The sequence below is a fragment of the Stigmatopora nigra genome, chromosome 3, assembly GCF_051989575.1.
Source record: "Stigmatopora nigra isolate UIUO_SnigA chromosome 3, RoL_Snig_1.1, whole genome shotgun sequence".
NCBI lineage: Eukaryota > Metazoa > Chordata > Actinopteri > Syngnathiformes > Syngnathidae > Stigmatopora > Stigmatopora nigra.
Window position 1 is genome coordinate 5,666,768 of NC_135510.1, and position 27,552 is coordinate 5,694,319.

General features: G+C 39.6%; 1 protein-coding gene across 3 annotated transcripts in view; it reads right to left on the reverse strand.

Annotated features, from left to right (window-relative positions):
- The window catches only part of mdga1 (MAM domain containing glycosylphosphatidylinositol anchor 1), a 212,743-nt gene that overhangs the window by 18,184 nt on the left and 167,007 nt on the right, over nt 1-27,552 (reverse strand). Inside the window, exons 27-33 of one of the 3 annotated variants that reach the window (XR_013325791.1) lie at nt 27,407-27,483; nt 27,054-27,224; nt 6,692-6,861; nt 6,507-6,614; nt 5,226-5,291; nt 4,887-5,023; nt 4,176-4,327 (exon numbers count right to left, since the gene is read on the reverse strand). The gene's annotated coding sequence lies outside the window, so the exon portion shown is untranslated. The remainder of the gene's footprint in view (nt 1-4,175; nt 4,328-4,886; nt 5,024-5,225; nt 5,292-6,506; nt 6,615-6,691; nt 6,862-27,053; nt 27,225-27,406; nt 27,484-27,552) is intronic. The other 2 variants (XR_013325790.1, XR_013325792.1) reach the window with 2 other exon arrangements.

Here is a 27,552-nt window from a genome sequence, read left to right on the forward strand (position 1 = left end):
TTTTCACTTTTTTGACACAAAAACACAAGTAGTACATCAAGCTAATTAGTCAACGGATCATTATAAACAACCAAATCATATATTTTCAATGACACCATAGCTTTTGAAAATGCTTTGCTAATAGAACATGTCCTTTTCCTGGTGTGTGTATTTGTGACAATTGTCTGTACATCGCACTGATGTGAATTTAAAGTAGAGGAGAATCCTACTAAAATAATGAGCACATCACCTCATATATAGACACAATGATGATAAACGATGGTAATTGTGTGCACAAGAGAGACTGCTGCATGTTTAACTTGACAGATGACCGAACACGTTAGAAAAAGGAACAAGATGGACACATGCATATGTACTATAAGAGCACATTCACTATAGTATCCCTAGTGGGGGAGTGAGTGGGTGAGGGAACCCGATATGGCACTTAGCTCTCCAAATGTCATTTGATGGCTTTTACAGTGTTGGCAACAGTTAATACAATATCGGTGCCCTGTGCGTAGGAGTTCCTCAAATATGACACGAACAATTATTGGCGCATTTTTATTTTGTTTTAACATCAATCTGACTAATATTTCCCCTTGCAAACAACTTGCTACTTAAAATGCAGCCTTTAATATTCGTTAAAATTGCACACATAGACATCCAATGTGGTATACATACTTTAAAATATAATTTTATCTAAATACAATCTCCTTGAGGACGGAAGGAAGAAAGGCTGGCAGCAAAGGCCTCCAAAAAAGAGAAGCATCTTTGTGCAGATAACAATGGGATAAAAGAACTGCATTTGTCCATTGGTTTGTTTCCCTCCCAGATGGAAAAAAATGGCATTTTAAGTTTGGACAGAGAGCTGGTTTAAAAGGAAGAATACTGCAGAGCATTTTTACAAAAAGATATACTTTTTCTAGGGGAGAAACCAAGCGGTGAATCTTGTAGATAAGACTGATTCATTCAGGCCAGTAAACAGTGCATTTCCGGCACTTTTCTACCTTCACAATCCTTGTCTAATCCCTGTGATGACCAAAGAGAGTGACAATGAAGGCACAATAAAGTATCCATTTATATCAGGACCATCAGAAGTTCTTCAAGGCTCCCAAAAAGGTCCACACACTCAAAAGAATACAATGAAAGGAAAAGATTTCCTGATTTAAAAAATAATCTGATACCCAATAATGATGTTTTTACAACAGATTGGGCAACTCATTCATTTTTCGTACTGCTTATCCTCACAGGGGACGCTGGGAGTGCTGGAGCTTATCCCAGCCAACTATAGGCACCAAGTGGGTGGCCAGCCAATCGCAGGGCACAATGAAACAAACAGCCATTCAAGCTCGTAGCTAAAAACAATTTTGGGTGTTCAACCAGCTTGCATGCATGTTTTGGGGATGTGGGAGGAAACCGGAGTACCCAGAGAAAACCCACACAAGCCCAGGGAGATCAGGACGAGGGATTGAGCCCTCGATCTAAGAACTGTGAGGCCAACACATTACCCACTGGACCACTGAGTCGATTGTAATGGAATTGTAATGGAAAATTCTATATTCCGTAAAAAATAGACAGCTAAGAACCTACCAATTCTTTTAGAAAATAAACTTAAGGTCTCCCAAGGCTGTCTACTAAAAAAGTGAACCATGGGATAGCATTTTCCAATTTTTCCCCACCAAATACAAACAAATAAAACCAGCTTTTTAAGGATAAAAATATAACCCTCACAAAACCTTTACGGTGTGCTCCACAGGCTTTTGATTCATTTAATAATTTGGCAACATTCGCCACAAGTGTTCTTTTGACGACAGATGTTGTGCATGATTGCAGCTTTTACTGTTCCTGTTTTGATACGCAACATTGGTAATTATGATGCAGCTGCTAACTAAAGAAGATGTCCTCCATCTTGGCCACTGTTGCAGTTGAAAGGATTTTACCGTTACCTTGATGGCTTTTGGGTTGCGGCCTTTGGAACGTTCTATGGCCACATCTGTTTGCCATAGTCGGTGCCAGTCATGACAAACAAAGCAGCAGCTTATTACATCACTTGCTATTGCTCTTTCATTTGCAGAATCTGTTGCATCTAAGACAAAAATACCCACGCAATCTCACTTATTTTGCAAAGTCATTACAATCTGCTTGTTAGGAGTCATTTTCCTGCAGCTGTTATTGTCATTTTTGGTTAATCTTCCCATGGTGATCCTACAGTATTACTAAAAAACTGAATTGATAAAAAGATCAATAGTGCTCATTTAGTTGATCATTAGGAAGTGAGAAAACCTAAAGAAACCCCAATCCACCAATGGCAAGAAACGTATGAAACATTCGAACCCAAAGTCTTTTGACTGTGAAGCATAACCACCAACCACCAGTCAACTGCGCTTACACTAAAGCTTTTAAAGAGACATGATTTGTTAGCTCACTGGCATTACCATCCCAACAGCTCATGTAAGCTTCCCGAGTATGGTCTCGTTCTAAAAACCTTTACGCGTAATCTTGAACGTTTGCCTCTAGAGGGAATCAACCCGCCCCCCTCTACCCGTTCTTCTCAGTATTTATGGGAAGCTTCTCTCTTGGTAGAAAACCCTAGGATCATGTTTTCAAAGCAGCAACAAAACAACAATAAAATCCAGTTACCTTAAGGCGCACTGTGAGCTACATTGAGGGTATTAAGAAACTCCTTTTTTATTTATTTTTTTACACTCTCCAGGGCGGTAGATGAGGGATGAGCTTCGGATAACAGGGATCACAAGGCGACTGGCGGGATAATGAGGATCCGCTCAGATGACTCACGTCATCCCTTCAACATCCAACAGGGAAGTGGAGCTAATTTTGCTACGGCTTCTTTTTATTCCACCGTGAATGCAATATATCACCTTTTCAGATATTCCCAACGGAATTCTTTACCTTTTCGCTGAAAACTGTTGTTGCAGTAACAGAGAAAAACAAAACACATATTGGGTATTAACTCCAATGGCTTTTTGAGACTGTAGATCACTTAACACTAGGGAAACACCCCATTCCTACCAAATGGCTAAAGCACATTCATTTTTTTTCCAAGTCCAAGCATAGTTTCAAAGCTTTCAGTCTCACTTCGTATTAGATAGTGCACTTGGTGGTCACAATTTCGGGCACACTTGCAAAACATCATGCCGTAAAAGACCTTGGTCTACTCATATAACAACATAGTTACAACCAATAACGTAGAAACAGTTCTACATCACCATGAACTACCACCACAATAATAAATACATTGGTAAGTCCATCCCTTTTTGTCTGCTTAAACTAATGGCTGCATTTCCATGAATTTTGTAACTCGTCCTAACAAACATTGTTAAGAATTTGACTAGCCTATAACATTCATTTAATAAATTAACGACCAAAATAACGGCTACCATGCAACCTTCTGCTATTAGTCAGTAACACAACCTGTGGTAGACCAAATGCTTCTCACTACTCTGTAGTTGCAGAAAAACTGTTTTCACAGTCTACACACTAACTCTCTTGCGTTGTCTCTCTGAAGAGTCCTTTTACAAATTTCAAAACAGAATTATTCAGTGCTAGCCTCCGGCCAAGAAGACAAAGCTAGAAGAAGGCTGGTAAAATGGATAAATAGACGAAAGGATGGACAGATAGTTGAACATATTTTGACACACACTGTTTTCTTCTCTCAAGCTTTGTCTTTGTCACTCCCACCACACTAAAGGAGCTTGAAACTTCACTTTCTCTGACAGTTTTTTTTTCCTTTTAAACCTGACAATCCCCTTTAGGGTTTGGGGAAAGTGGCAGAATTTGTAACTTTTAAAGTGTCAAAGGTTTCGTAGCGGTTTATTTAGCCTTTGTGTAGGGTTTGAATAATGCTTACCTGGATGAGCAACCAAATATAATGGTGTATTTAAACCTGCAGTTTGGTCTCACCTAAACCCAAAACTTTTGTGGTGTAAACCTTTTTTTAAAGTTAAAAAAATCGGTAACCTTTTCCAGAGAGGTGGTTTAAGTTAATTTGTTTTAAGCCGAATTCATGCACTGTGAGTTTTAATGCCATTTTGAGCACATAGAGCATCTCCGAACATTTTAGAAAATCAAGATGCAAATGAGTTGTCTCAATCAAGGCAGTGACATCAAATCTGGCTTTCAAATCAACATGCAGTCACCCAAAGGACTCTCTCGTTGTATACAAACAATTATTTTACCTTCGTGACCTTTTCCTGGTGAGTGAGCTTGGTGGGCTGTTGATGTTGTGAGGGGATTTGGCATGTCTACTCGAAGGATCAAGACGGTCTCCACAAATTGTGCAGGAGACAGATAGTCATCATTAGAATGCATGAACATCCACATGTGAGCACTGCAAAACATGAAGGTTATAACATGAAAATGTGATTTGTTTCTTGTAAATATAACCAAAAATACCTCATCAAAAATCAAATTATTTTAAAAGATTAATTCAGTAAAATGTAAAACTGTTTATTTTGAGGCTTTTTACTTATTGACAAATATTCATACTTTATAAAAGCAAAAACTAACTTCATTTTCAACATTTATGAATAATCTGCGAACCACATTTATCTCAGAAATAAATCGTGTTGTTTTAACAGAATCATGTCAATATTGCTCTAGGACCAAATAGTACTCAGACGCCAAACGTCCGGGCGACCAAACGTCCGGGCGACCAAACGTCCGGGCGACCAAACGTCCGGGCGACCAAACGTCCGGGCGACCAAACGTCCGGGCGACCAAACGTCTGGGCGACCAAACGTCCGGGCGACCAAACGTCCGGGCGACCAAACATCTGGGCGACCAAACGTCCGGCCAGGCAACCGAATACATCAATTACTCATAATTTCACCAATAATTCAAAAAGAAAGCCAGCAAAAAATATATATTTTAAACCATTCTTTTCTTACCAAAGCTGAAAAAAAATCATGTCTTCACACTGCAACACTCCACGAAGTTTGAGCAAAATTGGGGACTTTATTTTTGATCGACGTTAGTAACAAGGCAGCGACCCTGCCAGTATTGTCGGAAGAGGTAAACATGTTTCCTACGGAGAGACATGACAATGAGACAGGGGATCATTTACGAGTGCTTGTGGAGACTGCAGGAAATCCCTCAGAAAGAATCAACTAATTGGGCTCACATCCTTAATAAGGGTGCATGCCTTGTGGCGCATCACTGTGTCCTTAATGAGATAGCTGCCCTAATGAAGAATGCCACATCGTGTTGGATTGGGGCGTTAAACTCACCTTGTCCCTGGAAGGCGTTCACTCACATGCACCTCATTATGCCGCTTCCTTCCTCACCCTTTGTCTCTGCCAGGTCAGAAGAATTTTTGGTGGATTTCAAATTTGGCAACTTTTTAATAGTGCACACTTTTGACAGATGGGTAACTTTATCTGACTTTTGATACGGCTATTAAGGGCCCTTGTCCAGTTTTTATCTTTTAAAATACGAGAAAACACTGAAATCAAAGCGGGCAGGGAATTATCAGAATGTCAACGGGATCATCCAATTGGACGTGTCGTGTTTGCCGGAGCGTTGCTGCCAGAAGTTTAAAGTCGATGCTATAACGTTTAGAGAGTCACAAGCCACAGAGCCGTTGGTGACATCTGACTTGGTGACCTGTCAGTCACTCTTAGTGTCAGACTCAAGTTGGTTCGCGGGCTGCTTTAACGTCAATTTGATTTCAGGTGGGCCGGACCATTTTAGATATAATATTTAGATTTTTGTTTTAAATAATTGATTGAAAGAACTCGATTAAAATCCCCAAATATTAAGTTTTAATAGATCTAAAACAATGTTTATTTGAGCTTTTTTAACATATTTTTAGATTTTACAAAATTATTTTTGAACTAAAAACAGAAAAAATGGATAAAAAAATACAATTATTGATTTGAAAGGGGAAAATCAGGAAATTTATTATACATCTATACTCTTTATTTCAATTTGATCCTAAAACAGAAAGTCGGCACTCGTCATTTACTTTCCCGGACCACACAAAATCAGGCGGCGGGCCAGATTTGGCCCCCGAGCCGCCACTTTGACACATTTGCTCTAACGCATTGAGCTTACATAAATGGACCAGTCAATTACTCTACAGCTGACGAATATTTTTTCATCTAAAAAAAGTTACTTGGAATCCCCACGGGTCTTTTATCTTTTTCTTTTTATCTAATTCATAAAGTGGACCCAACGACATTAATCCGTTCCAGGGTTACCCAGAAATCTCCTCAAATGAACAAGAACTGACCATGTAATGAACCAAAATCAACCAGAATAGACCCCTAATTGCCCCCAAATCAAAAAGAAATGACCCAACTGAAAAGATAGTGACCCGTGGTAATTTACCAACCGGAGAAGAAACACATACCCATGCAATTTTTCCAGAATTTACATTTTGTAGTCGATAAGTAAGATTGCCAAAATATGTTTCCCTGAAAAATTAGCAATGGGAAGCTGTTTCTAAGAGACACACATGTTCACACACAAAAGACCAAGACTCAGAGTCCTCGGTGGGTCACACTCACTTTCATCACTTGGCCTCTCGGCAGCCGGCTGTCCTCAGGTAGCGCTCCTATTTGCGACGTGTCTAATTGCTTGAGTGTCTGGGAAACGGTCATCCAGAGAGTGACTGGCTAATGAGCTCCCCGGGAGAGGATCAGCAGTTAGCCAAAGCAACACTGGACTCGGCTCCCTGATAAAGGTTACCTACCTCAGGGGGGAAATGTCACTCTGTGAGGTCTGAGAGAGGGCAGATGGCGTTTCACTCGCTTGTCCTTTAGAGGAATATTCCAAAGTTCTATCAGATGAGGTGGCAATCTCATCTAGAAGTGTCTCATCTCATTTACCGTCTTCGTCATGAGTGAAGTAGCGAGAATACACCTAATAAAAGAAAGCAAATAACAATGGGGAAACTGTTAAAATAAATATGTTATTTTAGGTCTGATAGCTGTTTGTCAATAATCTTTCTGCATGAAATTCTTAACAAATGGAAGTTTTTCTTCATAAACTAGCTTAATCCTTTACAAGTGTTAAATAAACACTGGTTGTCAATGTTTGAAAATGCCTACAAAACCAGGTTTTTTTTATAGTTTCATTAAAAAAGAGGCACTAATTGAGAAGACTTTTCTGCATCTGAAGAATTTGTTTTAAATCGGACCAGATGTAAAACAAGGAAAAATGTGTTCTCCAGTGAAATCATTTCAAAGTATAAGAAGAATGAGTCGTATTTCATCACTATTTGCCAAAATGTGCACATAAGAAATGTGAAGTTAGCATCAGAAATGAGTGTGTCTATAAACCCATTAGGGCCATTAGAATAGTCTCGCCTGGCGGTCCTTTTATTTAAGTTTTTTTGTTATTTTGATACCTTGCTTTATCTCTTTCTCCTCATTAAGCACTCACTCGTGGTGAACCAAGGAGACAAAAACAGTCCTGCCGCTTTGATTTGTGCGAGCCGAGAACAATAATGGGTAAAGTAAAAGCCCCGTCTGCGCGTACTAATGGAAAGAGCGGAAACCTCTAATGAAACTTTACTCCTCTCTTTGCCTCACTCATTTCTGACATACTGTATTCTTTTCTCTCGCTTTGTAAATCATTTATCCGCACACTGCCATTGGTTTTACTCCCTGGGTGCCATTAAAAAGAGTGCTGTCAGAAAACCACAGCCCAAAATAAAGCAACAGCAAACTTGTGGCTAAAACAACATATTATTCTTATGCATCATTACAAATCTGTAACTTAGATTTCTTTTGGAAAACATATTACAAATCTAAGATGATCAAACAAAGACTATTGCCTTGGAAACCATATTACAAATCTAAGATGATCAAACTAAGACTTTTGCCTTGCTCTATCATCTCATCTCATTTTCTGAACCACAGGGGGTGGTGGAGCCACTCCCAGGACACCCTGAATTGGTGGCCAGCCAATCGCAGGGCACAAGGAAACAAAGGATCACCATGCACACTCAAATCCATACCTAAGGGTAATTTAAAGTGTCCAATCAGCCTACCATGCATGTTTTTGGAATGTGGGAGGAAACCAGAGTACCCAGAGAAAACCCACACTGGCGTGGGGATAACATGCAAACGCCACACAGATAGGCCAACCCTGGATTTGAACCCGGAACCCCAGAACTGTGAGGGCGACATGCTAAACACTCACATCACCAGGCAACCTGTTCTATTATCACAACCTTTTCACATAGCAAATCCTTAATTTAGCCCTACTAGGCAAGCAATTGTCCCTGAGGTGTGTCCAGAGGTTCCAGTTGGTCTGACCCCCAGACATCCACAGCCAGTTAATGGAACAGACACTTGTCAAGGTCTTTGAAGAGAGTTTGGCCTCCTCGAGGACTTTCAACACTGATTGAATCGCTTTTTTTTCTTTTCAAGTGCGTCAGCTGTGGTCCAGTGGCCTAATGGACAAGGCATCAGCCTCCGGAGTTGGACATTGTGGGTTTAAGTCCCACCTGGTTTGTTGATATTGAATTTTGAAGTCCAGTCTATTCACTGTGTTCAGATGCAATCACGTCATAACATTGTTTACTGGACTCTTGGGTTATTAGAGCATTACCTCAACAGGGGAATTTAAGGTACCGTATTTTCTGCACTATAAGGTGTAACTAAAGTACTTCAATTTTCAACTCATAAAAATCTGGTTATGCCGGATCCTCTTCGAAAAAAAATAAAGTATTTAATAATGCATGTACAGTAGGAACAAGCTAAAAAGTGCCTGGCTGGCAGAACGACCTTGTGGCCTGAATCGAAACCCTATCGGGCCACTTCAGGCTCGCAGGCCGCATGTTTGACACATTTGGTTGTCACATTAAAATAGTTAAGATTCCTTTCACAACACAATCAAACTGTCTATAATCAAAACAAAAAAAATGATAAAAACCAGTATCATCTTCACTCCAAATGTATTATTTAATATTCCTGCCCTCTCTTAAGCTGTTTTACAAAATAAACACAATAATAATCATCCTCCTGTGTTGCACTGTTGTTTCCCTTCAATTCTGTCATTCATCTACCAAACAATCGCACACTTGTCGATCTTTTCCTAGCCAGAGGCTGGCCAAACGCCGCTCCATTTATCTCCTGTGCACCCCGGTGACGATAATCTTGGGATATGCGTGCTCATGGTAGCAAAAAAGAGCCTCGTAAACAAACCGGCACAGACGCCGGTGGGCCTAAAGCTGGTAATAACGGAGAGTGGGAAAACCGACTTGGTGACGGTGCGAATCTGGTGTGATTTAGTAGCGTCATCAAAATCCGGGAAAGGATGATGCTTCACCGGAGCTCGGTAAAGTAATGAGAATTGGGGAGGTGAGCAGAGGAAATAGGGAATTTCAGGATAGGGGAGAAGGAAAGAAAGATTACCCGGGGATGTGGATACGAATTAGGCTACGCTTGCCCCAGGCAGGTGAAGATGATGATGGAGTTTAAAAAAAAAAAAAGTATGGCTACAGGTGATAGGTGTTACCAGTAATGTAGCACCTTCTACGAAAAGATTACATGTAAGACATAATCCATACTGTTAACATGAATACTTTGGATGGCTATTGTTGTCAATAGTGACGATTATACAGATTTTTTTTGTATCTTTTACTAACTCCTGCAACATGTATTCTGGGAATGCTATAGATAAGGGTAAAATACATACTTAGATTTTACCTCAACAACTGGTATTGATGTATTAGACCATATGTGTCAAAGTGGTGGCCCGGGGGCCAAATCTGGCCCGTCGCATCATTTTGTGTGGACCAGGAAAGTAAATCATGAGTGTCGACTTTCTGTTTTAGGATTAAATTAAAATGAAGAGTATAGATGTATATTAAATTTCCCGATTTTGCCCCTTTTAAATCGATAATTGTCATTTTTTAAACATTTTTTCTGTGTTTTTAGTTCAAAAATCATTTTGTAAAATGTAAAAATATAAAAAAAGTTATGGCCAAATTATAAGGGCAATTTTGATTATTAGAAACAGGTATTTTTCAGTTCATCTACAATCACTGTATTTACGGCAAAGCATTTAGGTTGCATTCCAATCGGGCTCTATAGTTGGACATGATTAAAATAAACGATCTTTGCACAATGTGACCTGTTTGATTAAATATGATGCGTGATGATTTTTGTACATCCTCACTCTGAACTCGTGACACCAATTAGACCTCATTCACTTCTGTGTATTTAAACTTCAGCCGGTAATTGACCCTGGCCCCACACACACTCTCACATTGGCTCATGTGCAAACTAGGCATGTGTAAATGTCATGTCATGGAGCTTCTGTCTACTCTTGTTTAATTGGATGATTGGAAATAAAGCCTATCTGCATTGATTTTACTCTACCTTCCTCACCCACTTGCTTCCTTTCTGCTCTGGATCTATAATTTGGTTAGCAGATTTATAGAGGTAAGATCTGTACCTCCAATGACACTAGTTGCCAATTGGGGGCAGCAGTGTTGTGGTAGTCTATGCTTTTTTCTCTCTATCGGGGTGTGTTTGTCGTCATGCCGACACGGTCCGACTATGGCAGCATGTTTTGAAGATGCTACAGAGAATTTTGTTGACAACCATTCTCGCTTATACTCGTACCTAAGGGGAAATTTAGAGTGTTTAAGCGACCTAACCTGCATGTTTTGGTGAATGTGGGAGGAAAACGGAGCACCCGGAGAAAATCCACGCAACCTCAGGGACAATTACTGTGAAAGAGAGTAGTGAAAAAGTAAAATTGGTAGAACTTTTATGTAAAAAAATGAAATAAAATACCCAATTTGGCAAAAACAATGCAACAGGTGCCTTTAAACGTGAGCAGAAGTTTAAAACACAAGACAGTGATATGACTTAATACTTTTTAGGACATTTGAATAGGAAAAATGAAAAGAATCCAGCTTCAACAACTACTGTAGTACTTTTAACTTTAGGATAACAAGCCAGACTGATAACGTCACTGTTTAGTTCAGTTTTTTAAGAATTATTTGACAAGAACCTGAATAAATTTGGTGCATATTTGAGTAATATGGGCATGGGGAAAAAACAATAATAATCAGAAAGATTCATTTTTAGTCGCTTGTCCTCAAAAGGAAATAAAAATAAAAACCTAAAATAAAACAAATATCTGTACTGAAACCTGTAGCTCCTTTCACTGCAGTGGGTAATCGAACACACTTGATTGTGTTGCGTTCAGGTACAAATGAGTGTTTTGTCTTTGATATTTTATATTATCTGGGACAAAATGTAGTGATAGTGTTGGCACAGAACATTCTATCATCTTTTAGGCAGCTTGTATAAAGCGGTTTTGGCCTTGTACTTAAGTTGAAAGCATTTAAGTTATCCCAAAGCCAAAGTTTGAAAAAGAATTACCAAAGCTGTTCAATTTTTCTCTGAAAAAAAGCCATCATGGCATGGGGGGGGTATAGTATTCATGTTGGCTGTAGGACTACAACAGCCAGTGTGTGGGTTGAAATATGCAAGTTAGATCCATGCATACTTGGGTTGGTGAGAAGCTTTTGACAGTCTTGATATAGTGATTTCAAATATTTATATGCGCCTTAGGGTGAGAAAAATGAGGAATTTACTAGAGTTTTATACAATAACAAATGCAGAAAAACTTTCATTGGAAGGTGAGATTTCTGGGAACAAATGTCCATGGATTATAGATATTTTGTTTCTGTGTGTGTGTGTGTGCCTATCCATGTGTCTGTTTCAATTATTTCCTCACTATCCTGGCTGACTACTGTTGCGTTGTAGGCAGAACCAGCACCACATCAAAGTGAACCGGGCCCGCAAGGACATATTTAAAAATCAATGAAGTCTTGGATGTAGCTAAAAAATTCATATCACTCACTGGGCATGCCTCTCTCTCTCTTTTCAACACACACACACACACTGTATATACACAATCAGCTACATTTTGCCCATAGAAAACATGTTCACACAATAGGATTAGTCTCAGGAGGCTAATTGTGAAATTGCTCCCATAAAGTTGTTATGAACCAGTCAATTTGAACTAAATATACCTATAGTCAAAAACTAAGTACCTTTAAAGGTTACCTCATTACATAAGCAGGAAATTTTGATAAAAGTGCTAATCAACAACAAAAACGACAACAATTAAACCATCTAATGTAATGTAAAAAAAAAAAAAACAACATCCACATTTCAATGTAAATTCAGCACAATTTAAATATCCCAAAAAGCATACGCAAGCTTCGGGGATTTCTCAAAGTCAAAACAACAAATAATCAATTTTTTTAGCCCTTCTGTAGGAAAAAAAAGATTTAAAGATTTTTAAGATATCTCATTAAATAGAAATAGACATAGCTATAGAAAAAGTGACCAAACTGGAGAACAGTGTGGTTGATTTCCTGTGTGCAGCAATTACTATGGTCCCAATAATATCATATTTAGAATTTGGAACTTGCAAGAAAATGGTTTATAACTTAGCTCATTTTGGCCAAGGTAGCATAATTAAAAGGTGGACACCATAGTGAACCAATCAAGTTGCACCCTGGTTGCACATTAAAACTATTCCCACTTGCTTTCCATCTCTGTCTCCTATAAAAAAAACAAATGTATACATTTTAAAGCAGCAGTCATGGCCATTGTCTGCACTCCCAACAGATCATCCAGTGACATCCATTCCATTTATGTACATTACACCCATGAGGAAATGTTTGTTTATGATAATAGGTTATCATCCACTACACTTTTAAAGCCGGCTGGAGAGAAGCCGTTGGGCTAACTGCATGAGACAGATTCTATGAGTGATTCCTGGCTAGGCAACACGATAGAATAACTATGAAACAGGAAGCAGTTATCGCTTCAAAATCTAATTGTTTGCAGCAGAGGGGCTATTGTTTCGACAGGACCTTAACTCCATTGGATTGGTTACTATCACATCTCAAAACAATACTGTGTATTATGTAGACAATTGCACATGAAACCAAAATGGAAGAGCAATGCAATTCTTTACTAGATTTGACTAGAATGTGATTCGATTTAGATCATGCCTTTTTAATGCTGAGATAGTTGCCATTTTCGTAACAACTTTTGACCTGTTTTGAGTAAATCCGTCCATTTTTTTAATGTAATCATTATTTTCTCTGTTCTCATAGTTCTAAGAAATTGCAAAGTTGTATGTTTACATTATTTGAGTAACCATATTAAACAAATAAAGACAGGCACACTGCCCTTCATCAGCATATCAACAGGATACCACTAACATCACATTGAAATGTTAATAATCTATTGGTAGGGAAATGAAAAGATATTGTTAATAAAATGTAAATCCTAACACAGGAATACTATTACTTTGTCTCTTATGTTTCTGACTTTGTATATTGGAGATAAACTCATTAACATTTCAAAATGTCACACACTGCGATGTGACGCTTTAATAATTTCACACATCGTCGGGTGACTTTTAGTGGCAAGGACTCGGTTTTATCTTTGTAGAAGTACATTAAACCCATGAGGAAATTCCGTTATATGCAGTTGTGTACAATGACAATAAAGGCTTTTGATTTGAGATGTTGATATTGTTGCAGATGCAAATTAAGATTGTTTCACTAGTGAGTAGCTAATTTACTTTGGAATGTATGGGCTCTTCAGCACATTCAGGGCCATTACGTGGTGTAAATGACTGCGAGTAAATGCGGACGTGGAAAAAAGAACGAGTGTGGTATTGTTTGAGAGTAAAATTGGTGTTTGCACAATAATCAAGTGCGGTCAGAGGCCGTTGGCAGAATTTGCCTCCCACCTAATTGTGCTCAATTGGTAATGGACTCCATTATAGCGCTAAACGACTTATCACAAAGGCCTAAATTACAAAGACGCGGCGCAGAAAAACATTCATGTTTCTCCACATTGCTGAGATTTTAAAATATCTGCAACCTGCTGTCCAGAGATGATCAATATACAGTAACGGGCTGCAAGAATCGATGAATATAGATCCCTAAAACATACCTAACTTCCATCCACAAACACTAACAGAGGAGCAGCGGTCTAATAAAAACATGAATACTAATAACTCAAGTCAGGGAGGGCTATTCTTTTTACAATACCAACCTGTGAGCAGATTAAGGCTTCAACTATACATACCCAAGGACAACCCAACTGTGGACAACTGGTATTAAAAGCATTGATCCTATGAACAAGTCTCCCAACAACAGCCACCCTAATGACACGTTAAAAATAAGGCGTGTCTCTGCATTCTAATCTTTTGCATCTCATCAATACCGTGTTTACATACACAACTTATACTTATACTCACCTGCATTGTTTTATGGTAGCAACCTTGCTAAAACCGAACCATCCCTTAAAGTTTGACCTAAGAGGCTCCAAGTTTGTACTTCCATCAGCAGTTTGTGTCGAGGTATGTAGTTTTAATCACCACCCAGGATCCTCTCAAATAACATTTTGGATACAAGATTGCTTGTGGCCAGTCTGTCTTTACTGTACCTGCAAAGGGGGAAAGCAACCTTATTGCTATTCATGCTTTCTACTGCCAAATGGCCTTTAATTATTCAGCGGAATAAATTAGCTATAAAGCAGACAGTGGAGTCATGGCATGCCAAGAGGGAGCAGGGCTGTCAGCTTCAAAGGGCCAGAACCTGCCCAGATCCTGTGGGCTTCTCTCCACTTAACACCAGTCACTAGCCATATATGTCTTGGCTTTCATAATCCCGCCTTAAATGTCAAGGGGTTGCAAGTTCCCCAAGCGTGGGCACCAATATTGAATAGATCTCACTTTTAATTCAGCCTTTGTGGCTTTAGTGGCTTTCTCTTGGAATTAAGGGAATTGAGGTTGAGGGAGAGGTCAACATCTCGAGCAATCAAAGATGAATTTCGTTTATCCTGATTCGCCGCCATTGAACAAACACCCTCGACACTTTTGAAATAATAAATGTACCAATGAATCACTCGTGGTGGAAACCCTTAGCGCTCCACTTAGGACGATTTTTTTTTTAAATGCCCTTTAAACTGCAAGGATTTACATATATTTTACATGTCCAGAAGTTTTTAATGTATTTCCAGAGAATCTTGGTGTGTAAACTCCATGACCCTGGGTGTTCGTATCAAGGGGTTTGGGAGGGCGATATGCTTAACTCCCAGTTTCCCTGGTGGCTTAAATCCAGTCCAAAAGAAGAGCCAAGTATTGAGTGGTTGTAGTGTTTATCTCCCAGATGAGTGAACACTTAACTGGTCCAATGAGTTTTGAAGTGGCTCCACTACAAATACAAAAATGCTAATTATTTCAGCAACATGAGTCAGAGACCACCACCAACCTTCACAAACACGCTGCTATTGACAGCGATGGACAACCAATCCTTTTAAAGTTGGAAGGGTGAGTGGCGATAACATTTCTGCCAACCCTCCCAATTGCTATGAATCAGATGGCTAGCACTGTCAAATGCAGTGAGAAAGTTTAAAATGGCATTTTATAATTACCCTGTCAATGGCAGCAAATTAGTTCAATTGTACTGGGCGTCTATGGCCATCATTGACAGTATATTATCTTTCCTCCAGCACCCCCATGATCCTGTTAGGCTATGCGGTCCAGAAAATGAATGAATATGACTTCAAACATGATGTTTTGAACATAGGAAAAATGTACTTGTTTAAAATGGCTACGAAATAAATCTTTACCAGTTTTAATTCAACTACATTTATAATTGCAAGCCAATTTAAGCTGTTAATTGGCAACATGCTTTTTTTTAAATTGTACCATTAATAAAAACATAATATAAAATGGGTTTCTGCAACCTTAGCATGGTACATAGCTCCACTCTGTGACACTCCCTGGAAGTTGTTTTCACGCTTCCTCCTCATCTCTCTCTTTACTGTCACCTTTTCTTGTTAAGCTATTCAGTACGGTGGGTTGATTACAATGTTTATTACCAGCCAACAGCGGCAGACATGCCAGCCATGCGCGCCTGCAGGCCACAGTTTGGTAATAGGATTTAGATGAATTTCACATGCTGACGTGTCACCACCGTCTACCCTGGCTGCTCAAGTGACAGTCCCTCATTACACACTATGCCAGCGTCAGGCCGCATCGCCAACAGGCGCGCCACTTTTTTTGACATTGGGACACTGCATTTATTCTCAGGTGAAATGATGGAGAGAAATGAGGAAGGATATGAAAGGGAAAAGCTTGAAAACAATCATAGAAAAATACCCTTCTTCCCATTCTAGAGCATACACCGTGTCGAAGGTGTTTGGATTTGTAAGGGACGAAAGTTAAGGGAAAAGATGGAGTCAAACTCTACAAAGGCACCATTAGGATAGAGACATGTGCTTTAAAAGTGCATTTATGTGGTGCATTTATGTGGTGGGCCTAATGTCCATTATATAGTGTACATCGATATGAAGCCAGGGTAACTAATGAGTCATGACTTGGGAGGAGTTTTTGTCAAAAGCTAAGTGGAAGAATTAGATTTATGGCATGTTAAACATTTCTGTACATGGTATGGCCAGGAACAACAAAAAGTATTTAAAAAAAGGTCAAAATGCTCTAAGGGCTTTAAGGGTTAAACCGGAAAAATTCACTGTAACCACTGCAGAAATTTGGCATTATTCCGCATCACATCCAATCAGAAAATATGGTTCACTAAGAACACTTGCAGGAGAGAAAGAAATCCTTTTCGCAATCATAGGCATTGGTTATCTTCACCAAGCAATTATTTGATTAGACCAAGGAAGGGTTTAAATCATTTAGGCCACTTCATAATAAGAAAAGGACATGTGGATCCCAGAGACCTGGCAAATAGAACGGGGCTAAGCCTCAGTATGAAGCCATATAATCCCTTCTTCTTTCAGACATTCAATACACAGAAATACTACGGCACCACTCAGAGCTAAACAGTCATTTACTTTTAAGGAACTAAGCCATTTACGTGCTTGGCCTATGATGAATTGCGTTTAGATATAAACTACAGTAAGACCTTTCAAGGGAGTTGTAGTTTGGTATAATTGCAGCGCCTTGAAAATATAACCTAATCTAAAATCAGTGACACCTCAACAATTTTTTAATTTAATAGTATTTTTTCTCTTGAATTTCATGTAATCTTTCCGTCACGCAGTGAGTGCATTCATGGCTTTTTAAAAAAATGTTTTTCCTCTATAAATTTGTTGTTATTACGAAATGTTAGACAAGATTCTTTCTCCTGGGATGCACTTAAACCAAAGCTTCTTCATTCCCTTAAGGTCATTACTTCTGTCATTCATGGACATTTTTGTATTGTATGTTTGTAAAATGTGAAAAGGAAAACATTGTTTGTGTGACGTAAATAGCTAAAAGCACGAGTACTCTCTATATTATTCAGTACAGATTGAGATTATTACTGTTATGTTTTTTTTAAACATTTAAATTGCATGTAAGGGTGTGTTTTGTTCACAAATATGGTTTAAAATATTTGTTTAGATGAAGCTTATGACAAGAACTCAGAGGATAGTATCTCGGACTTTACGTAGCTGCGCTTGTACCTAGGAAACTAGAGGGTTTGTTCTCATTAACTATGTACTCTTTCTTAAATTGATTTTTAAAAGTGGGATTTGAAAGGTGCCTTGAAAAGATTCAAGTCCTGTTTTAACCATTACCATATTTTTCGGACTAAAATCGCACCCGTGTATAAATCATACCAATCAAATAATGCGCCGTGAAGAAAGAAAAAAAGTAGATAAAAGTCGCATTTTAGGCAGGGGATTTTTTTGTGCCTCAAAAATCAAGACTAAACATGTACTTTAAAATAAAAAGAGTTGAACAGAAAATACCATTAAAAAGGCACCTGTTACTGTAACACTTACAATTTGTTTTCAAATAACTATTGCCAGAAATATAAGTCGAAGAGAAAATATAAATTGCACTTGATTAGTAGTCGCAATCCCAGCTATGATAAAAAGTATGACTTATAGTCAGGAAAATACATAACTTGTTCGGGAAAGGCAAGGACAAGGAACCGAGATTCCCACATAATTTTTTTCCCGGCCTGTCTTCAACTCTATATTTTTGTATCTGATCATGAACTTGATCTAAGAGTCAATATCAAGCTGGTAAACTTTTAATTTATTTTTCTTTTCTCACAGCAATTGATATGATTTCAAGTTGCAATGATATATCAATTATAGATTCTTCTCATATACCTTTGTTGCAGGATCAGAAAGGCTGTGAAGCTCAGGCACACTAGATAAAATGATTTTGACCGAAGGGTTAATTGAACCGTTAGTCTCAATTATGGAGCTCTGCATGTAAATCAGATGATTACAGAGTAAAGGCATGGGAAATCTAAGCAGAGGCATTAAAGTGGCCAGTAACTAGACATGTGGGCAGATGAGATTTATTCCAAGTATTTCGGATGAGCAACGCAATCTAAATCATGGCGAACATTCAAAACGTTGAACAAACACGGTGTCGCAAAGGCGTGGGAAGAAACAAAAACTTCTTGATTTAGAGGCAATAGCATTTGTCAGCCTCACAAAAGCCTTTAAAAGAGCTACGCCATTAATGCTTGGTGACAACCCTACCACCCACCCATGTTTCCTGTGATGCAGCCAAATATTGTGCCGCTGATGGACTATAATGAAATGGGTAATCATGCAGCCACACATTTCACGTTGACGCTAGGCTTGTCAACAGACAGAATCTGTAATCAGTTACCAGCTCTGAGGCCGCCGGAGGAACATGCTGCTTTAATGAAATCAGAAAGAAAAACAGCAAAGCCTCAAAGAATAGAAACCCACTGTCTGCGGATATTTACTGTATGTAGAGTCTTCTTTTTTTAATTATTTATTGTAGGGATGCGTAGTGACAAGAAACACATTGATGGGGGCCAGTCCTGTGAGAACATTGAGCCGCATAATAACAAAATGGGAAAAAGCTATTTGCAGAGAGTGTTGTTTGCGCCGCTTAAGCTTTCATGACATGCAAAGAAGGGAACGATAAAATGGAAACGGCTGAACGCGTGGACGGTCTTCAACAGACTCTGACATCAGCGTTACCTGGGGGATAGACAGCCAGGAGCTAATTAATCAACTGCTGATAACAATGCCCAGAGATGACTAAAGGTAACAGAGTGCATCAGAATGTGATGTCCCGCTCGAGAGCTTTGACAAGATGACCAATTGCACTCTTAAGCTTTGTTGAATTAGGGTTAAACTTTAGATTTCACATACAATAACCCCCTCTTAAAGAAGTGAAATAACGGTGACCCCTGTGTTATACCAAGTCAACAGGTTTCTTCTAAAAGGAGCCAGAAGAGGAGGCTCGGGCATCGAATTGGGACGCCTTCCTGGGGAGATATTTCGAGTATGTTTCAATGGGCGGCTAAGGTAAGTCGCACAGGGATTTTTCCTTCTACTTTGTAGTCCAATCCTACCGTACATAGCGTATCAAAAACTATTTTTTTACACAAGTGCTGTAAAAACGGCATTTCTTACGAGTTTGAGCACTCATATTCGCTCTATGTTAAGTCAACGTAAAATCTGAAATTAGCTTGACTATTAGGAACTTGTTTCTTTTTTATAGCATAATGCAGTGTGAGCCAAAATGTATAGTTTAGTCCTGCATTTGGGTAAAAAAATTGAACTAAAATTAGGGGTGACAAAAGAATGTATACCCTCAGATACTTCAGCCATCTTCTGATGGATATTAGAAACCCTCACAAATAGCCAATGGTCTGTAATCTTGCAAAGAAACCAAGATTGAAGTCATTGACAAACATTGCAGCAATTAGAAGCTACAAAGTGATCGCTATCTGCTCTCGTTCCCTTAATTTTGAGCCAAATGTTTTTAGGCATCCCTTTCAGCTAACCCCCCCCCCCCCCCCCTTAATGATCTGGGTGCTACATGAATCACAAATGAAAGCTTTTAAAATAACTTTTTTTCATTATCATTAATATCACATCTTTGATCAAAATAGATCTTAAAATGACTATGTCTGTACACTGAAAAAAATACTATCAAATGCTTGACTGTGTCTCTACCCGAGAATTAAGAAAGAAGACAATTCATTGGTCTCTGGCAGCTTGGGAGATGTTCGCATCCATCCTGACAAATTAATGATGACGCCTCCTGTTGCCAGGACCTTCTGTGGTTGCATCCACGCTGTGCTACTATTAAAGTCAGAGAGAGTGGGGTAAAGCAACAGCTGCCGCATATGCTCCCCTCGCTCCAGACCGAGCTGTCCTCATTTATTTATCTTTTGTCCACTAAAGAATGACAGAAAAATTAACCATTTATAGGCAACTCATTTAAAAAGCCATTGACCGCGCTAGACGTCCAATGCATTTTGTCTGGGAGGTCTGAAAAAAACTCACTCTACAACAACCTTTCACACCTAGTCGCCTTAGTTTAAATGAATTCAATTTCTATTGTCAATGAGTTCAATACTTTGAAAATAAAAACAAAAATCAACTTTAGGGTATATTACTTTAGTAGTAGGGGGCACAATCGGTGTCAGGGTTCGATTCCAGGTGGTTCCTCATTGTGTAGAGCTTGCATGTTCTTGCCAGGCTTGCGTGGGTTTTCTATGGGTGCTCCGGTTTCCTCCCACACCCCAAAAACAAGCATGGCAGGCTGGTTAAATACTCTAAATTGCTCTTAGGTATGAGTGTGAGAGCAAATGGTTGTTCGTCTATTTGTGCCCTGTGATTGGCTGGCCACCGATTCAGGGTGTCCCACGCCTGGGAAACGTAGTCATCTGGGATAGGCTTCAGCACCCTCTGTGACTCTTGTTGGATAAGCGGTTCAGAAAATGAATTAATAAACACCCCTTTCAATGGATTGGATGTCTAGTGTCGTCAATGATAGCAAATGACTTAGCCATTTCTGACCAAACTGTCACAGCAATGACTTTATATTGAATCCATACAACAGACTTTCATCCTCTGAAAAGTTTGTATTCACGCTGGAATTGAACTTTCTCTGTCCTCCATCTATCTATGTCACTAGTTTGGACATGTGACTTGGCCCCAGTGGTTTCGACTGATGTGTAATTCTGGCCAGCGAGTGCTGCCGTTTTCTCTTCTTGAACACAGTGGGGCTCCGGCACTTTAGTTGCCAGTGTTAGGTGCATAGGGACTTTATTGTCCAGATGCTTCTCTTTCTCTCACACACACAAACCCCGAGTTTGCACTGCTTTAGGGAACTCAGTGCTCCATTTTTTCCCCCAACACTATTTGTGTGACTTTGCGTGTGTCTATGTATCAGTGTGCTAGCATAGGCCTTAGAAGCTTATAACCAGATAGGCTGGCTAGACATTATTTATCTTTCCTAATGACCAACTATGGAAGAAGTCGAATTAACAAATCATAATTGGTAAATGTATCCGCAATTATTCAGGGAAATAACATTATTGAGCTATGAAAAATGTTTGCTTATCTGTGAATTGGTGCTCCTTAGTGAGTCTTGGCCTCAGCCAGATGTTTATCTGCCTAATTATTCCTGTTATGTAATGCCCAAAATATTTTTATGCACTGCATTTGGGCGACAGAGATCCGAGTTCTTTTTCATTTCTTCAAAGCGCAGGGTGGATCATTTCTATTCAGGGCATTGCCAGTGCATCTTGATTTACAATGGCTGTTTATTGTCTCAAGCAGCAATTTTCTTCTGCTCTCTTATTGCTTTACCTCGCTTTCTCCTGTCTTCATTGTCCAAATTCCCCAAGGAGATTTTAGCACAGAAGTGGTGGTCCAAGGCTTTAAACCCGGATTCGTTGCTGTCATTATCCATCAGAGGAGCGACTCTCTCATCCTTCCAATTTCCTTTCGGAGTCTAGTAGACTTTGAACTCTCCCTTTGCTGCCGTCTCCTCATGAATATTCAGCACACTAGGCCGTTTTTTTTTTTTTTAAACACACAATCTGTCACTTGCAAGCATTTCCACACCTGACCACATTGACGTTGACAATCCTCTCTGTACCAATCTACTCTTTTTTGTCCTATTCCTACTTGTTGAATAGCCTGTCACCCTGATGCTTATCAAGTGAACCTTTTTCTTAAGTCTCTAAAAAATGCCTTTACTATATTTACTAATACAACTGGAATGTTTTTTAAATAGCCTTTTGACCATTCGAACTAGACGTCCAGTTCATTTTAACTTCACACTGTAGATAGTACACTGAAACATGAACATTGAACCTAGCCGGACGTTTTGTCGCCGGAGGTTTGGTCGCTCGGAGGTTTGGTCGCCTGGAGGTTTGGTCGCCCGGATGTTTGGTCGCCTGGACGTTTGGTCGCCAGACATTTGGTCAGTCCTCCCAGTTAAAGCCAATTATGGTTGCATATAATACCATGTATTGGGTTCTACATTTTTGCTCTTTTTAGAACACTTAAGTATTTGCATCTAACAATACTGCAAAATCATTTTGAAAAAGGCATTGTTGTATTTTGACTTTTCCACTCTCCTTGGAATTTAGATAATCGAGGTTGGACAGTGGACAATCTCCCACGTCAGCACTACAAGACCTGTATATTTATCAAAAGTGTTACTTCAGGAATAATCTATCGTGTTTGTTGTATCATCTGTTCGGAAGATATGCACAGCCTCGTCCGAGTTTTTCCTACTTTTGCATTTCTGTAATTCTCAATCCTGGATAAGCGATATCTGGCACTGGGTTTTGCCTCTCATTCTGAAACACTCCCCCTTTTGATGCCTGTACAAACACAGCAGCTGAGACTGTGGCCTCCAAAAGCTTTGATGCAATTAGCCAACAAAGTGTGAAGCAGCAAGCCTTTGTAGCTCCTTTGCACAATCCACAGAAAACAACAACAACAACAAGGCAGGCTTACACAGGAGAACTGGAATGAGTAGACAGTGGCCGGGGTTGGGTACCCTAGGGGCATAGATGCCGACTCTCTTCTAAACTGGGGAAAAAAAGGCAGACGAGCGTTGGGGGAGCTTCAAGTGGAAGCGACGGAACTCTGTGTTCCGTGATTAGTAAAGGGAACGAACTACAAAGGAGGTTGGAAGAGCGCTTTTATGAATATACAAGATAAGGTCAGTTCAGTGACAAGCACAAGGATATAGCATAAAGGCTGCCAAGGGAACATTGAATAAAATGGAATAATAGCTGCCCATTTTCAGAACTTGCAAACACCCAAACATTTCTCACTAATAGATGCTAAGTACACCCAAATCCTTACATTCGTGTTTTCTTTAATCAGTCGAATGGCTTAAAGTACTCAATCCCGAGACTCAAGTATAATGATTTGTTTATCTATCTTTGTTAATGGAGCTGAAAAGAGTTAAGTAATCCAGTACAAGACAATTTATAAAACACAAATCAAAGTACATGCCTAATCATGCCTTGCTATAACATATAGCCATTTATTTTTCATCACTGTTCAAGTCACTTTAAACTTTGGATGAAAAGCTAATGACTGAACACCTCTCAGAATGTAATAATCCAAAAAAATCTTGGCTCTTAACTGCACTATTTTTAACTGCCTCGTTCTTATCAGGATAATATTTGAACTCAGTGAGTGGACGGACTATGGAAAAAAAGTGAGCTGCCATCGACAATATAGTATAAATCACCAACTATTATTTTAAAGGTCAGCACACTTCTGTCTAGTCGGTCAATTACTTCCACATTAACTTGGAAAAATAATTTCCCTGCGGGACGTATTAAATGCCAGGATTGTGAAGTAAAAAAAGGGACGTCATTGCTACCAAAATATTTGGGAAGTGATTAATGGTCAGAGACAGTACAGCTACACTAACAAACATGTACTACTATAAAATTGCCTTTATAATTATAGCTTTTTGTTTCCGTGGTTAGAATCGCCTGGTTGTTGTTCCAGATGAGCCTGGACTTGCACTACTGGGACTTCTTTGTCAGCGTTAATTTGACAGCAAAACGAGATGTGATGCAGTCTGAAAGAAAGACGATGATGAGCCCCAGAAAGGAGAAATGGGAGAATGAGCAGGAGAAGTGCAATAAAGCGCATGAAAAACAGCAGGGAGAGATTGTTTGGCAAGCTAATTCCCAGATATCGACATGGTTTTGATGAGCAACCAGAGGGAAGCTTTTAATGATGGCTTCCTTAATCAAAACACTTCTTCACGTTCTTTAATCAAAACACAACAAAGCCCACCCTGCCTCTTCTTAGACAACCAAACCTGCTGCTCTCCTTAAAACACTCAAAAATAATGGCTTGGACGTTCGGATATTCAAGGAATTTACTATAGTTATTTCATGTTTGACTCTAGAACAGGGGTGGGCAAACTTTTCGGGCTGGGGGCCACATTGACTTTAAAAATTTGACAGATGGGCCGGGTCAGCACAAGATACGATACATAAAAACATAAAAAAGTGCATCCGTTAACAGTACATATGAAACATAGACAGAAAAAAATGACTAAAGTATTAACATACTCATCCCTCATCATTAAAGTAAAAAGTATATAGTACAAAGTAAAGTAAAAAGGAATGTATTAAGAAATATTAAATGTAGAGGGGCTGTAAAACACGAAAAACAAATAAGAGTGGACAGAGCTACTGCCACTGGCTTCCGCGTGATGGCGCCATCTTGGGGAAAAAAAAAAACATTATTTGGACACTGTCGGTGGGCCGGATGTGGCCCGCGGGCCATAGTTTTCCCATTTCTGCTCTAGAATAAAACCTCTCTGGGAGTATAACTATCGTCAATTCAGAAGTAGTGATTTTTTTCTTTCCTCCCTTTACTGAGTAGTGTTCTTTTGTGAGTGGAAGGGTACCTGAAGAAAAGATGACACAAGTGAAAAAGTAAAACCTGCAGGGAAGAACAGTTTAAGGCGTGTGGGAAGGGGGAATCTTGTAACGTTGGAGTTTGTCCTGGTGGTCTCCAGTGCTCTCATTAGGAGGGAGTTGGAAGCTTTTTAGAGCAGGCACCCCCTCCCTCACCCTTAACTTCCCAAGAGATGGAATAAGATAATTGGAGGTCTGTCCTGCTGCCTGGCACAAGCTTATCATTCCTGGTCAGTGGAACTTAGCTTTCTGTGTGCATGAGAGAGCGAGCAAACGTTAATGATGGAAAAGGATGTTGCACAAGACTTGCCAGGAGGACTGGATGTAATAATTCATGCATTGATCGTTAAGAATTCCATTGATGGAGTGGGGCTAATTGTGGTTTAATTGTTTTTTTTTTTGAAGCACTTGGGTTCTGTTGAGTCAGTTTCAAAAATGTTGCTTAACAGAATTACATCCACCGAAGAACACCAAAGAAATTTTCCTACTTGTCAGGAAAATATGTTTTTTTTCCTCATAGTTCTAAGTTTGTGCTTTCAAATCTTTGACTAGGTTTAGTCAAGACTTTAAACTATACACGGGCAAACTACGGCCCGTGGGCGGGCCACAAACGGCCCATTAGGCTTTTTAATGCAGCCTACCGACGTTGTCCAAATAAGGTTTTTTTCCCCCCAAGATGGCGTTGTTACGCGGAAGCCAGTGGCAGTAGCTCTGTCCACTCTTATTTGTTTGCAGTGTTTTACAGCTCCTCTATCTTTTTTTAAATGACATTTTAATAATTCCTAATACATTCCTTTTTACTTTGTACTTTATACTTTTTGCTTTAATGATGAGTGATGAATATGTTAATACTTGAGTCATTTTTGCTGTTCGTGTTTTATATGTACTGTTAAAGGATTCACTTTTTTATATGTATCCTATCTTGTGTTGACCCGGCCCGTTTGTCAATTTTTTAAAGTCAATGTGGCCCCCGGGCCGAAAAGTTTGACCACCCCGGCATTAAACTGTCCTTAGCAGTGAATATGAGTGTGGTTGGCAATCATTTTCTCTCATTCAGCTGGCTAAGGTAGTCACACCCTAAGAAAATTGTGAAAAAAAGTGGCAAATAAATTAGAAAATGAAACTTTACAGTTGCAAAACAAATATAGAAATTTTTCCAAATATCTAAAATCTTATTTAAGCGGTTCGTCGCTAATGAAATGTTAGCAGGTGGATTGATTTAGTAAGAGCGGAGTATTTTATGACTTTTCTTTGGCTCCGAATCTTCTCGTGCAGAGCACCTATTCCAATTCTTTTCAAATGCACTGAACTAACATGAAGGGAGGACTACTTAATTCTCCCTTGCAATGGTAATCAATACACGGGCTCTCCCCCTGAGTGTATTTGATTAGATCTCAATAGTCTGGCCTCTCTATTGCCTCCGCTCCCAAAAAAACAATTTCATTTGGCCAAAGCGTGTTTGTGTGTACCGGGGTTCGTCTCCAACGATTATAAAGCTGTTGGCGTTTTCATCGATCCTGACACTAAACTGCACATTTACCAGAGCGCATTTCTCACATCTTGTTCTCCCTCTTCAATTGCCAATGAATCAAAATTGTCAGCCAGCTAGTAAACAGAGCTCATTAGCAGAGCTTTCCGAGGAAGCACCTCTCTCGACATCTGACAGATTCCCTCTGATCGATAGCTGTCTCTCCCAGACCAGCGTGACACTGTTCTGGCTGGTGATTCGCCGTGTTTCCAGACATTGCAGCTCACTCATCATCCATGGACACTTGCACCAGCTGGCACAATATCTATTAAAGTCGTACTGTTACAATTTTTAACACACTAATTAAATCATATAATTCAGAAAACAAGTGTATGGCTTGTCTGTAGTGAATGATTCATAGTTAGAGCAAGACACTAAACCAGCGAGAATGGGGACACTTCCTCTTAGGCATCATTCAAAGTCCGGTCAAAAAAACAGGAAGACTTAAGTCTTCATCAGTTATTGAATTCATGACGTCCCTCACTACGGGAAACCACCCGAGAAACCGTGACTAACACAGTTGTCTTCACATCCAGTTACAGATAGTAGTAGAAAACTTAACACTATGTTCATCTCCTCTGAAAGAATCCTGACACCTAGTAGTCTCCTGAGAACTAATCAACTCTATCTGCCTCTTGCATTAATTTCCATTGATGCATTATGTTAGGAAGATTAAGAAGACAAGAGATAACTTCTATTATGTTATTGTTTGAGTCACAGCAGGGAGGAAATGTTACAAAAAAGCAGGGTCTCCTTTGAGAAGGAATCTCCTCTAGCTCATTATAGCTTCTGCACCATGGCACATTCACTCACCTGCTCAGCTCTGCTCGTTTCTACTTCACCAAATGACAAAGAGTGGGCAGAGGAGGGAGTGCTTCGAGGGGGCCTCTCATGTCCTGCTGGGCTGACCTCCGTGCAAGTCCCGCTGGGCTGCAGGCTCTAAATTAGCCATGGCGTTGCTCTGAAGCCCTCTACTTAATGTTCCTGAAGAAGAAGAAGACGTGTAAGAGAGGGTGGAAAGCTTTGTGTGTATGTTTACTCAGACACATGGAAACCAGCAATCACATAGACTATATTCTTTATAGGCAGGCACAAAGAAGGGGGGAAAACGTATGTGTGCAAACTTCAAGGTCTATATTGAGTTGGCGGCAGTAGCGCCAGAGGACCTGAGCAGAATAGCCTTGGCATCGCTTCCTCGGCCAATTAATGTGAAGCTGTCTGGGTCCAGGGAAGCTATTAGACTCTGGAAGAGAAAAACACATTAAAAAGGAAAAAGGAAGAAAGTTCAGCTTCAGCCCCCAACAGCGATGCT